This window comes from Malania oleifera, chromosome 3 (genome assembly GCF_029873635.1).
Source record: "Malania oleifera isolate guangnan ecotype guangnan chromosome 3, ASM2987363v1, whole genome shotgun sequence".
Lineage (NCBI taxonomy): Eukaryota > Viridiplantae > Streptophyta > Magnoliopsida > Santalales > Ximeniaceae > Malania > Malania oleifera.
In genome coordinates this window covers 53,150,054-53,164,716 of record NC_080419.1, presented here as the reverse complement: position 1 = coordinate 53,164,716, position 14,663 = coordinate 53,150,054, and the positions used below count along the sequence as shown (strand labels likewise).

Sequence of the window (14,663 nt, the reverse complement as noted above, 5' to 3'; positions counted from 1 at the left end):
GGTTGAATTAGCCTTGATAGACTGCAGTGGGCTTAGAAGTAGGGACTATTTATGCATAGGATTATTCAGCTCAAACTCCATACCTTAATTTAGTGATAAGCCTAATAAGCTCAAGGCCAATAGGCTAACTTGGCCAGGCAAAAAAACTCTTAAGGCATTATTAGTAAGAGCCCCTTTCACCCTTTTGCCTAACAAGAACCTCTCATCTCTTAAAATGAGAGGTTCCAAAAGAATCAAGCAGTTAGTGAGCACCTCAATAGCTCGGCTCAGTAAGGGCTCGTGAGTTCATTAATTTGCATAATAAAAAAGCTTGAGCTAGAATATTAAATCTCATTCTGAGTGTGGCTCAAGCTTAAGCTTAGTTAAAAATTTAATGAATAAGCTTGAGCAACACAAAGCTTGGCTCGACTCATTTGCAGCCCTAACAGGAGCTATAACTTCTTAAAAGGAAGGTCATATATCAACCTATAAAGATGAAGCAAGGAAGCTTTAGAAAAATTAAATAATGTTATCGACAACTTAATAATGTAGGAAACATTGGCTTAGAAAAAATCCAAGTCCAAAGTACAAGGTCCTTGCCTAGAATTTTGAAATTACCAACACTATTAATTTCAAAAGTTCAAGGAAGCTTGAGTAATACAAATCCATGGAATAATAATGTAAAGAAACTAAAAGTCAACCCTTAGTATTGATCGAAAAGGCTAATTGAGATCCCAAGGCATCCCCCCTCAAATTTGAACAAGACTTCTAGATTTATTTGGTCTTTAAGCTTGTTTTTTCTTATATTTTTGCCTCCTAAGATCAAATATTTGTGAAAGTTCACAAATATTCAAGGTATTTAGGAAGTCCAAAAAAATGATATAAAGAAATCTTAAACTAGACTAGAAATTCATACACATTGGAAGATACAATTATTCAAGGAATCCTTTAAAGGTTCTTGAACTCAAAAAATAAATCACTACGAGGAAATTATTAAAAAAAAAAATTAGAGTAATAAAAACAAAAGAAACACATGCCACATATGTCAGCAATGTGCATGGATTGAAACACCAGCCCTAGTCTGTATAAAGTTGGCCAAGACATTGACCTCCATAAGAATTTGACTTTGGTTCCAGTATTTTTACCATATCCACAAGAAATTGATAGTTTTATGCAATAGTTTGACTCTTGTGTCTCAAAATTGAGGGACCCTCTTCAAGAAAATGAATTGTGCATGTGATATTTTTCTTCAAACAATAAAAAAATTGATCTCTTCCTACAACAAATTCAGCCTTGTTCACCAGAAACTGTGTCCAAACTAAACTTTATTTAGTTCTTAATTGAAGAAACAATGGAAACAAAGAGCCAATTTGGTCCAGTTCTCAAATGTGGTTCAGATATATAAGCTGAAAGGAAGAACTAAGAGATAAATGGATGAACTAATCTCTTAAATCGCCAGTTTCAATTCTCAAGTTTCTTCTTTGCAAAATAAATTTGATTCCAAGATTTAGCCATTGAATCCATGCATGAAATATCATAAGATTCATAACTAGCCTTAGTCTAGCTAGAAAACAAAAAGGAACTCTTGGACATAGATGCTACTCTATGCACTACAACCTAAATTCATGTTCATAGTGCCATACCTTCCAGCATGCAATCTTATAATGAGTTAGGTAATGGACTCAAAATTTCTTTATGTAAATTCACCGATGAAGGGGATCCAAAAGAGTTATTCAATTGGTTCAATCAAATTGAGAACATCTTCACACATCAAGGCATCAAACTACAAGACTGGCAGTTTCTTGCCTCAAGGGATATGCATGTCCTTGGTGGCATAAACCAGCACAACAACACAAACTTCTTAAGCAAGCTCTAGTAAAGTGAAGTCTCACAAGGCATCTTATGGAGGATAATTCTTCCTAGTCAACTACAAGAAGGAAATATAATTCTAGTTGTCTCTATTGTTCCAAAATGATCCGCTTTACCTATAAGCTAAAGTTGTTGGGTTGTCGGCCAACAATGTACATCAAGCCTACACTCCTCACACATGCAACCCAATTGCACATGGAGAGATGAACAATGAAGAACAAAAATATTTGGAACAAGATAGTGTTTTTACTTACAATGGACATGGCAATAATGCTAGAACACAACCTTATGGAAACCATGGCTTGGCTACACCACATTAAACGATAACTTTATCCAAAATCTTAAGCTGCTATGTAGTGGGCCAACAATGTATTCTAGACTTTAACACAGAAATAAAAATAATTATATGCCTGATTTTCAATAGGTTGCTGATGCTCACTGTTCCTTCAGGGGAAATGAGTAACAATAATTTTTTTGGAGTTCATATCAAGAGGTCAAAAGGGGCTTCCAATTGGAATGTCCAAAGAAAGGGAGTCAAGAGTGCCATGACTAGGCTGTGGATCGAGTTATAGTCTGGGTATGAGGATGAAGAGTATTGAATGGCTAGTGTTTGCATGTTTGCCTCTCAACTCCAAGGCAAGGTTTTGTTTTTCCTCCTAACTAGTGGAGATTACAAAATGTGAACATATTTTTGTTTACCATTCTTTTTTATTTAGCATTATGACAATCAATTAGATTCTAGTGTATTACAATTTAGTAAAGTTGTATTTGTGATTATTTAGGTTTCTAAAATTGTTAATATGTTTTTCTTGTTTGCAAAGCATTCCCAACCTATAAAAGACCCTTGTGCAACAGTTTGACCTGATTAGAGTTGAATAGGAATAAATTTGTGTTGGATGTTTCCTAAATCAAGCTTGTTCTCATACTTTTCATATATTTGTTATGATCTCAATGCAAAATCCTCAATAGAAAAACATTGACTAATGATGACCATATCGGTTATGTTTATATTTAAAAGCTGATTCTTAGACCAAATCATTCCTCTCCATTCCGAAAGAAAAACTAGAAACAAAAAAAAGGAACCAAACTTAAGAGTTGATTAATGATTTATTACATGAACAACATAAATGCTCAAAAGTAGAATATGCTTATCAAATGGTCATTGGTCATTTGCAATGATTGTAATTTTAAATTGTTTGATTTTATAACATCTAAATTTATTGTGTTTATCAATTTAAGTTATATGTGTGATTGTCAAAGATGGTGCAATGAAAGGAAAGGGAGTAGCAAGCTCACTCACCATGCATACACAAGCCACAAATCAGCAAGATAGGGTCCACAATGAAAACAACCTGCAAATATTTGTGACTTCAAGATATTCAATCCTTTGCAAAATCAATCAACCTAGAAAATTTCTCAAATGTACAAGTCACTAAGGTTTTCAAGAAGTGCAGCAAGTCTTAACAAGGAACTATAACTGCAAAATATCATAAGTCGTGGAAGACAATGAGTGTAGAGAACAAATTACAGGTTCCATGTTAAAAATATCTCAAATTGGTTTGGCTCCCATTCTTGAGCAGAAAAGGGCCCTTAGGAAGTTAAAACTTCATGCTGGAAGCAGATTCTTTGCTCCATGCTCATTCAAAAAATTCAACAGAGGCTCATGAAGTACTTTTAGGAAGGGGGTTGGGTACTGCAATGTGATGATGAGGAACTGCCACTAGACAAATTAAGATTGTTGGAGGTTACTAAATGTCCTCCTTGTTCACCCAAATATCTTACCTTGTAGATGCCAAACTCATTTTACATGCACAGAGGGGAAAGAGAAAAAGGAGGATAATACCATTAGTGATAAAAGCATTGCACACTGGACAAAAGTAGACATTGCTTTTAATTGTTATTTGCTTATGAAATAATATTTGTTTTCAGGTGTGGCTGTGGATCACAAAAAACTAAAATGAAAATACAAGAAATAACAATATTTGATGATAATTAACTAAAATGAAAATACAAGAAATAACTATATTCCACAAGTCATTTTGATTCTTACATAGAATTCTACTTTGCGGAGCCATTAAGTGGCACTTGAATAACAATAGTGCTAAGGTGAGGCAGCAAGCTGCTGATCTTATTTCAAGGATTGCTTTTGTCATGAAACAGTTCCAAGAAGAACAACTGATGGGTCATCTTGGGGTTGTCTTGTATGAATATCTGGGAGAAAAGTATCCGGAAGTTTTGGGATCAATACTGGGGGCTCTCAAAGCTATTGTAAATGTTATTGGTATGACAAAAATGACTCCTCTGATAAAGGATTTGCTTCCTCAACTGACCCCAATCTTGAAGAATCGGCATGAGAAGGTGCAGGAAAATTGTATTGATCTTGTTGGTCGAATTGCTGACCATGGGGCTGAATTTGTCCTAGAAAGAGAATGGATGAGGATTTGTTTTGAGCTTCTTGAGATGCTTAAAGCCCATAAAAAAGGAATCTAGCGAGCAACTGTGAACACGTTTGGCTACATTGCAAAAGCCATTGGACCACAAGATGTCCTGGCAACATTATTGAACAATCTCAAAGTGCAGGAGCGTCAGAACAGCGTGTGTACTACTGTGGCAATTGCAGTAGTTGTAGAAACATGTTCTTCTTTTATAGTACTACCAACATTAATGAATGAGTATCGTGTAGTAGAACTTAATGTGCAGAATGGTTTTTTAAAATCAATCTCTTTTCTTTTTGAGTACATTGGTGAAATGGGTAACGATTATATTTATGCAGTCACTCCACTACTTGAGGATGCTCTCATGGATAGAGATTTGGTACATAGGCAAACTACTGCATCTGCTGTTAAGCACATAGCTTTGGGAGTGGCTGGTTTAGGTTGTGAGGATGCTTTAGTACACTTGTTGAATTATGTATGGCCAAACATATTTAAGACTTCTCCGCATGTTATTAATGTTGTCATGGAAGCCATAGAAGGGATGAGGGTTGCCTTGGGTGCAGCTGCAATTCTGAACTATTGTCTGCAGGGGCTCTGCCATCATGCAAGAAAGGTTAGGGAAGTTTATTGGAAGATTTATAACTCACTGTATATTGGAGCTCAAGATGCATTGGTGGCTGCTTATCCTGTGTCGGAGGATGAGGCGAGCAACATATACAGTAGGCTTGAGTTGGTGATGTTATATGAGGTTTAGTTTGTTCTTCATGCTTCAGGTGAATCTACAAGAGGCTCTTGGACAGGCTAGGACCTATCCGGGGGTTCTTTCCGTGGCTGCTGCAGTTTGTTTGGATGTGCATGCTTATTAAGATGGATTGATGAATTGTTTGCTATTTGTTAACTTCTTCAGTAGTTTGCTAATTCAGGAACATTGTTGTGAAATGAATACTTTACTTTTGTGAATTTGATAGTTTTCATGTACTTCCACTCTGACTTAATTTTCTATCCTTGTATTAATTTTGTATTACTTCCATCCTCTCTTGAATTCCATAAATATACTATTGGATCTTGCCTGTTAACTTAAAATTGTGGGTATTCGATATTGTAGGAGTATTCCTGCGATAATAATATTCTTATGGTTTGCTTGGTTTGAGGGAATAGTTATTCTTTCAAATAAGATGGAAAATAGGTAATTTTTGGAAATTAAGGGAATTGTTATTCCTAGTATTTAAGTGGAGAAAGGAAGATGACATATTCATTATTCCAGTAAATTAGTTGAGTATCCAAAGAGTTTTAGACAACCATGAAAGAGGAATGATAAACTACCTTGTACATACCTTCTAATGAGAGGAGTCACCCGCATCATCTGGACAGGATTGGCGCATCATTTGTTCAATTTGCATTTTCCAATTCTTCATGGCTTGCATCTCCGCTTCCCAGTTCAACATCTTTTCTTTTAATTGCTGGTTCTCTGCTTCCACCATTTGCATCCGGATAACCATCGCCTCCTCTCGAGCCTCGATGGCTCGACGCTCTCGGTCAATCTCAGCACGAGACGCCACACTGAAAGAAGATGATGATGTTGGGGTGACGTATCCACTCCCAAGACCATTCAATCGGCCACCTGATCTATAAGAACCTGGAAAATATAAAATAAATTTCTGCAGATTTCGTCGACGAAGCCAGATTTTTTCAATGAAGGCAGTAGACTTTTCATCGACGAAATTCAGAGGTTCGTTGACGAAGAGAAGCCGAGAGGTTTAGAAAATTTTAAATATCAGACTTCGTTGACAAGGCTGCCGACATCCGCAACAAAATCCTTGATTTTTCATTGACGAAGGTACTTTTCGTCGATGAAAATCGGGCGGGTAAAAGGGGGTATAAAAGGAATTTTCCCTTTTCTTCTTCACTAAGTTTTTCTCTCTCTCTCTAAACTCTCTCTACTCTCTCTCTCTAGATTTCCTCACCGGTCGGTGATAGAATCGAAAATCTGAGGTTACCATGAGGTTAATGGAGGGATTCTTTACAACTTTTGTGGATCGGAATCTCGGTTCGAGCGTTTTCAGGTTTCGGGCCAAAATCGAGGTAAGGCTCGGTTTTCGTTTCTGATTTGGTATATGTATAGTAGTATGGATTGTAAGCATGTTTAGTATTGTGGTTTGTAGATTTCAGAGTCACGGTTCGTAGTTTTGAGGGCTATAGAGTCGTGGTTTGGTTTTGGGTTGAGGTAAGGGGATTTTGTTTATATTAGTTCATTTTGGAAATCAGGATCGGTAAGGCTGTAGGCTACGATCATATGTATGTTTTGGCTACTTATTTGGGGAAATCTATCGGGTTAAAACATGGGATTTTTAGGTTATAGTTTTCAAGAAAATTGGGGATTTCGGGTATCATCTCTTATTTGATTGGAAAACCGTTTATGTTGTTTAAACTGTATTATTGAGGTGACCGTAATCCATATTTGCATAAACTGTATACTTGAAATTGTAAATGATATGATTTTCCGTAAACCAAATAAGTGTGGTATGTGTGTATGTATGTAAATGTTCCAGGTATTTGTAAAAAAAGCTACGTGGCGGCTTATTACCATACACTGAAATGTATAGGGACGTGAGTTCCAAAGTGATTCTAGGTTTTGTGAAAATCGGCTAGGGGCGGCTAACTACCGTACGCCGTAACAGCTAGGGGCGGCTAACTACCGTACACTGTAATAGCTAGGGGCGGCTAACTACCGTATGCTGTGCCCTGTAACGGTTAACTACCATGGTCAAGAGTGGCCAGCTCTCTATTCGGGGTGCAAAATATCACCAGTATGATTCAGCTGGTCACCGAATGTAGCAACGGACCACAGTGGGCCTAGGTTGACGCAGCGTAGTTTGCACATGGTAACGTAATCGAGGTTAGACCAAGTGACCTTGTGTAGTTGCATATGTAGCAATGGATTCACTGTTGGGCCTGAGTCGGAAACCTTTGTAGTTTAATGTGTTGGAACATAACCACTGTGAGACTAGGTGACTTGTGCAGTTGTGAGTAGTGTGACGACACTGACCATATGTATGTATGTATGTATTTGAGTATCGTATGAACTGGAATGGATTTTGTGAAAATACTGGAACTATATGGAATTGTATGGAAATGTATGGAACTTGTTTTGAAATTGTACGTATTGTTTCAAACTGGATCGTATGTATGTGTTATGAAGTATGAAAATGACACTGGTATGCCACACACTGATATAACCTGTTTTCTCCCTTACTGAGAGGTGTCTCACCCCGAATAAATACAAATGTTTTTCAAGTCCTTCGAGTAGCCGAAACTAGCATCCTAGCATCCGGAAGCGGAGGTGTGTTTAGCTACTATTAGTATCTGATAGGTACGAATTTTGTAACCGGGTTATCCTGATGGATTTTGTAGACACCCGTGGTGTGTATAGTATTTGTAGGTATGTTTAACCTTGTATGGTATAGACTCTGGTATGGTACATTTTGATGTAAAGAAAGACCGTATTCCGCTGCATATGTTGATGAGTATGGACATGTATTGTATGTATGTATATAGGGCATCTGTTACCCCATAGGGACAGACCCTCTTGTATATGGTATCATGTATGTTTTATATTGATACAAGGACATGTTAGGTTACTTAATTCACCCCTGGGTCCCATTTCAAGGTTCGGGGCGTGACATCTTGGTATCAGAGCTAACTAGGTTATCAAGTCTTATAGACTTGGTTAGGAGTATTGATGTGTGCATACCAGAGTATAGGATATGGATATGGGTAGAGTTGGTTATGGGTTGTTCGGTTGCTAGATCGGGAATTGTCGATGGTATTCCGTGTTTTTCTTGGGATGACGATTCCAGTAAAAGCAAGGCAGATCATTGATGACTTTCGAGTCGGTGTGATAGGATAGACCTAGACCTGGCAGGGAGTAGTTAGCATGATTAGTGTTGATCATTGCGTTAACTGTATGTGTTGTAGGGATTCTAACCAAATCCTATTTTGTTTTCAGTATGAAGCCCAAGGATAATAACTTGGAAAGTGGCTTCGAGGAGACGGAAAGTGATGAGTCTCCTTCTGTGTCTCATAGTATGGTGAGACAGGTGATCCGGGAAATTGGACGGAGTGTCAGGAGATGCGAGAGCTCTCCTACTGATGCAGGATGTACCATCGAGAGGTTCACACGCATGCACCCTCCGAAATTTACGGGAGGAACGCGTCCGATTATGGCAGAAGATTGGATTGAGAAGACTGAGAGGATTTTGGGAGTCCTCCACTGCACTGAGAAGCAGAAGGTCTTGTACGCTACCTTCCAACTGGCTGGGGAGGCAGGGCGATGGTGGACAGCGGTGAGTCTTCTTGAGAGGCAGAGAGCTGGTTCATCTAATATGATGTGGGGCCGCTTCAAGGAGGTATTCTTAGAGAGATACTTTCCGGTCTCCACTCGGGATGCGAAGGCTAATGGGTTTTCAGGCCTGACGTAGGGGACTTTGTTGGTGCAGAGATATGCTTCCAGATACATCGAGTTATCTCGATTTGCAGCATACTTAGTTCCGAATAAGCATGAGAAGGCTTGGAGGTTCGAGAAGGGTCTGAGGAAAGACATCCGCCGTCTTATGGGGATGCTTTAGATCCGTGAGTTTTCTATTCTGGTGGATAAAGCCACCATAGTTGAGACCAACCTTCAAGGAGATGACGTAGTGTAGGTATAAGGGAAGAGGCCAGTATCTTCTGGTCCTCAGAGTAGTTCTCGGCAGGGATGGTGGAAGAAGAAGAAGTGCTATAGTTCCGGGTATCGGCAGAACACCAAGCGGCTGAGTTCTCAGGGGGATCCATCCTTCGCACCGTGCACGAAGTGCCATAAATGGCACGATGGTGAGTGTCAGCCATTCAGGGGTGTTTGCTTCAACTGTGGCTAGTCGGGCGACATGGCGAAGTATTGTCCGAAACAGAGAAGGATTATGCCTACACAGAGCCAGAACCGTGGGAGTAATCAGGTGCCTTAGGGAAATTATCAGGAAACCACGGCTCCAGCAACGGCTCCGGTAAGAGTATATTCACTTACTCCGGCAGATGTGGAACACGCCGGGAACGTGTTGACAGGTACCATGTTATTGCTTTCGAATAGAGCTGTTGTTTTATTTGATTCGGGGGCAACCCATTCGATCATATCTGCTAGTTTTGTGAAGTTGTGTGGGCAAAAACTTGTGTGATGAGTGAGTTGTTGTCTGTGATTATGCCAACTGGGAGTGTAACAGTTTGTAGCAAGATGTTGGGAAACTGCCCAGTTGTGATTCAAGGAAGGCTACTACCGAAAAATCTGGTGGTATACGACATGTCGGGTTTTGACATCATTCTGGAAATGGATTGGTTGTTCTCCATTTATGCTGTGATCGACTGTCGTAAGAAGGTAGTAGTGTTTAGACCTTCTGGGAAGCAGGAGTATGAGTTTGTGGGATCGTGTGTGCATCTGGCGCCACAGATCTTATTAGCATTGAAGGTAAGAAGGTTACTCTTGGACGGATGTCAGGGGTACCTAGCTTGTGTGAAGGAACCACCGCGGGATGAGTTGAGACTCGAGGATGTTCGGGTAGTCAGCGAGTTTTTGGATGTGTTTCCAGATGATTTACCCGGTTTACCTCCGGATCGTGAGGTGGAGTTTGCAGTAGAGTTGCTACCCGGTAAGGCACCTATCTCTAAAGCTCCGTATCGGATGGCTCCAGCAGAACTTCGAGAATTGAAGGAACAGTTACAGGAGTTACTGGATAGGGGATTCATTCGACCTAGTGTTTCACCCTGGGGAGCTCCCGTACTGTTTGTGAAGAAGAAGGACGGGTCGATGTAGATGTGCATTGATTACCGTGAGATTAATAAAGTGACGGTGAAGAACCGTTACCCTTTGCCTCGTATAGATGATCTCTTTGACCAATTGCAGGGGATGTAGGTCTTTTCAAAGATTGATTTGTCATCAGGATATCATCAGGTAAGGGTTAGAGTAGAGGATGTAGCGAAAACTGCTTTACGAACCAGATATGGCAACTACGAGTTCTTAGTCATGCCTTTTCTGGGACTGGTAGGTTATTATCGTCGGTTCGTAGAGGGTTTCTCTAAACTGTCTAGACCTCTGAAACGATTAACCAGGAAGGGAGTTCAGTTTGAGTGGACTAGTGATTGCAAGCAGTGCTTTTAGGAGTTGAAGCACCAGCTGGTTACTGCTCCAGTGTTGACTATTCCCTCAGGGGATGGTGGGCATGTGATTTATAGTGACACGTCTCTGAAGGGCTTGGGATGTGTGCTTATGCAGCAGGGTAAGGTGGTAGCTTATGCTTCTCAATAATTGAAAGAATATGAGAAGAATTACCCTACGCATGATTTAGAGTTAGCTGCCGTGGTATATGCACTGAAGATCTGGAGACACTATTTGTATGGGGTGTAGTGTGAGATCTTCACGAACCACAAAAGCCTCAGGTACTTTTTCACGCAGAAGGAGTTGAAATGAGGTAGAGGTGGTGGCTAGAGTTGATCAAAGACTACGATTGCATGATTAGTTACCATCTAGGAAAGGCTAACGTGGTAGCTGATGCGTTGAGTCGTAAGTCAAAACATGCAGTAGTATCTGCAGTTGTAGCTCAGCATCATGTCAGGAGAAATCTGGAAAGCCTAGGTGTGGAGTTGGTGGTTGGCGATCATCAGGCTTTTGTTGCTAGCTTGGTGATCCAGCCAACTTTGTTTGATCGTATTAAAGCCGCGCAGGCTAGTGATGCGGAGTTAGCTGGCATTGTGGTGAAAGTGTAGCAGGGTTTGACTGCGGGTTTTAACATCTTTGGCAGAGGTGTGTTGATATTTGGGACTAGGATGTGTGTTCCAAACGATGAGGAGATTAGAAGGACGATTCTAGAGGAAGAGCATCGTTCTATGTATACGGTACATCCGGGTAGTACGAAGATGTATCGGGATTTGCTCGAGTCCTTCTGGTGGTCTGGTATGAAGAGGGATATTGCCCGGTTTGTGGAGCAGTGTTTGACGTGTTAGCAGGTGAAAGCTGAGCATCAGAGGCCGACAGGGCCATTACAGTCTTTGCCTATTCCGGTATGGAAATGGGAACATATTTCCATGGGCTTTGTTACCGGTTTGCCGCCAGCACTTCACGGGCAGAATGCTTTTTGGGTAATTGTGGATAGGTTGACGAAATCTGCTCACTTTGTACAGATGAAGGTTAGCTATCCTTTAAGTAAGCTAGTTGATATGTATGTGCATGAGATTGTGAGAATGCACGGGGTACCGGTGTCCATTGTTTCAGATCGGGATCCGAGGTTTACTTCTCGATTTTGGAAAAGCTTGCATGAAGTATTGGGGACGAAGCTTACTTTTAGTACAGAGTTCCACCCCTAGACAGATGGACAGTCAGAGAGGGCGATATAGATCTTGGAAGATATGTTACGGGCTTGTGTATTGGACTTCGGTGGTAGTTGGATTCAGTTTCTGCCACTAGTGGAGTTTGCCTATAACAATAGCTTCCAAGCTAGTATAAGGATGGCACCGTTCGAGGCTTTGTATGGTTGGAGGTGTCGATCTCCTTTGTATTGGGATGGGGTCGGTGAACGTCAGGTCTTAGGACCTAAACTTGTGCAGCAGGCGTCTGAGAAAGTAGGTTTAATTCGGGAGAGGATTAGATTGGCTCAGAGTCGATAGAAGAGTTACGAGGATGTTCGCCGCCATGAGTTGGAGTTTGAGGTGGGTGGTAAGGTATTCCTTAGAGTTGCTCCGATGAAGGGAGTGATGAGATTCGGAAGGAAGGGCAAGTTGAGTCCGAGGTATGTCGGACCATTCGAGGTACTTGAGCGAGTGGGTCCGGTAACCTACAGAGTTGCATTACCCCCAGCACTCTCAAGGGTCCACGATGTATTTCATGTATCCATGTTGAGAAGGTACATGTTGGATCCGTCGCATGTTATCAGTTACGATAAGTTGGGGCTTGAGTATACTTTAGCATATGAGGAGATACCAATTCAGGTTCTAGACCGTAAAGTTCATAAGCTCTGTACCAAAGAGATACCATTAGTAAAGGTATTGTGGTGAAACCACGAGGTAGAGGAGGCTTCTTGGGAACTAGAAACAGAGATACGCCGGAAGTATCCACAGCTGTTTGAGTAGTATTTTGATAGTAGGGTAGTATGAGTATGTATGTATGTAATACCCTGTTATTGTATGGTATTAGTGGTTAGTCTTTGGGTGGGTCTTGTTGTATTGTAAAATCCCAAGACTTTGTATGTATGTAACCACGGTATTTTCCTCCACCATAAGTGAGGGAATGTATGTATGTATCGTAACGGGGCTGCGTATAAATGACCGCCGTATTCATAGAGTATGTATGTATCGTAACAGCTTGGTATCATGGCCGCCGTATTCTCTAGAGTGTGTATGTATGCATTGTAATGGGGCTGCGTATAAATGGCCGTCGTGTCCTTTAGAGAATGTATGTATAGATGGTGATCGCTTGATATCAGTATGTATGTATTGTAACAGTTTGGTATCCTCTAGAGTATGTATGTGTCTATCATGACAGTTTGGTTTCGCATTAGAGTGAGTATGTATGTAGTAGTATGAATGTGTTGTAATAAGAGATTGCAAATTTCGAGGACGAAATTTTTGTAAGGAGGGGAGATTTTAAGAACCTGGAAAATATAAAATGGATTTCTGCAGATTTCGTCGACGAAGCCAGATTTCATCGACGAAGGCAGTAGACTTTTCATCGACGAAATTCAGAGGTTCGTCGACGAAGAGAAGCCGAGAGGTCTGGAAAATTTTAAATATCAGACTTCGTCGACGAGGCTGCCGACATCAGTGATGAAATCTTTGATTTTTCATTGACGAAGGTACTTTTCGTCCACGAAATCGGGCGGGTAAAAGGGGGTATAAAAGGAATTTTCCTTTTTCTTCTTCACTAAGTTTCTCTCTCTCTCTCTCTCTCTCTCTCTCTCTCTCTCTCTCTCTAGATTTCCTTGCCAGTCGGTGATAGAATCGAAAATCTGAGGATACCACGACGATCGTGGAGGGATTCTTTACAACTTCTGTGGATCGGAATCTCGGTTCAAGCGTTTTCGGGTTTCAGGCCAAAATCGAGGTAAGGCTCGGTTTTCATTTCTGATTCGGTATATGTATAGTAGTATGGATTGTAAGCATGTTTAGTACTGTGGTTTGTAGATTTCGGAGTCACGGTTCGTAGTTTTGAAGGTCGTAGAGTTGTGGTTTGGTTTCGGGTTAAGATAAGGGGATTCTGTTTATATTAGTTCATTTTCGAAATCAGGATCGGTAAGCCTGTAGGCTACGATCGTATGTATGTTTTGGCTACTTATTTGGGGAAATCTATCTGGTGAAAACACGAGATTTTTGGATTATAGTTTTCGAGAAAATTGGGGATTTCGGGTATCATCTCTTATTTAATTGGAAAACCGTTTATGTTGTTTAAACTGTATTATTGAGGTGACCATAATCCATATTTTCATAAACTGTTTACTTGAAATTGTAAACAATATGATTTGCCGTAAACCAAATAAGTGTGGTATGTGTGTATGTATGTAAATGTTCTAGGTATTTGTGAAAAAGAGCTACGTGGCAACTTATTACCGTACGCTGAAATGTATAGGGACGTGAGTTCCAAAGTGATTCCAAGTTTTGTGAAAATTAGCTAGGGGCGGCTAACTACCGTATGCCGTAATAGCTAGGGGCGGCTAACTACCGTACGCTGTGCCCTGTAATGGTTAACTACCGTGGGCAAGAGTGGCCAGCTCTATATCCGGGGTGTGAAATATCACCAAGAGTGGCTGGCTTTATATTTGGGGTGCAAAATATCACCAGTATGATTCGGCTGGTCACCGAATGTAGCAACGGACCACAGTGGGCCTAGGTTGACGCAGCGTAGTTTGCACATGGTAACGTAATCGGGGTTAGACCAGGCGACCTTGTGTAGTTGCATATGTAGCAATGGATTCACTATTGGGCATGAGTCGGAAACCTTCGTAGTTTAATGTGTTGGAACATAACCGCTGTGAGACTAGGTGACATGTGCAGTTGTGAGTAGTGTGACGACACTGACCATATGTATGTATGTATGTATGTATTTGAGTATCGTATGAACTGGAATGGATTTTGTGGAAATACTGGAACTGTATGGAATTGTATGGAAATGTATGGAACTTGTTTTGAAATTGTACGTATTGTTTCAAACTGTATCGTATGTATGTGTTATGAAGTATGAAAATGACAATGGTATGTCACACACTGATATAACCTGTTTTCTCCTTTACTGAGAGGTGTCTCACCCCAAATAAATACAAATGTTTTTCAGGTCCTTTGGGTAGCTGAAACTAGCATCCTAGAATCCGG

At 40.5% G+C, this 14,663-nt stretch overlaps 1 pseudogene; it reads left to right on the top strand.

Annotated features, from left to right (window-relative positions):
* Positions 1-4,140: 4,140 nt before the first annotated feature.
* LOC131151314 (uncharacterized) lies at positions 4,141-5,037 on the top strand (annotated as a pseudogene).
* The last annotated feature ends 9,626 nt before the right edge of the window (positions 5,038-14,663 follow it).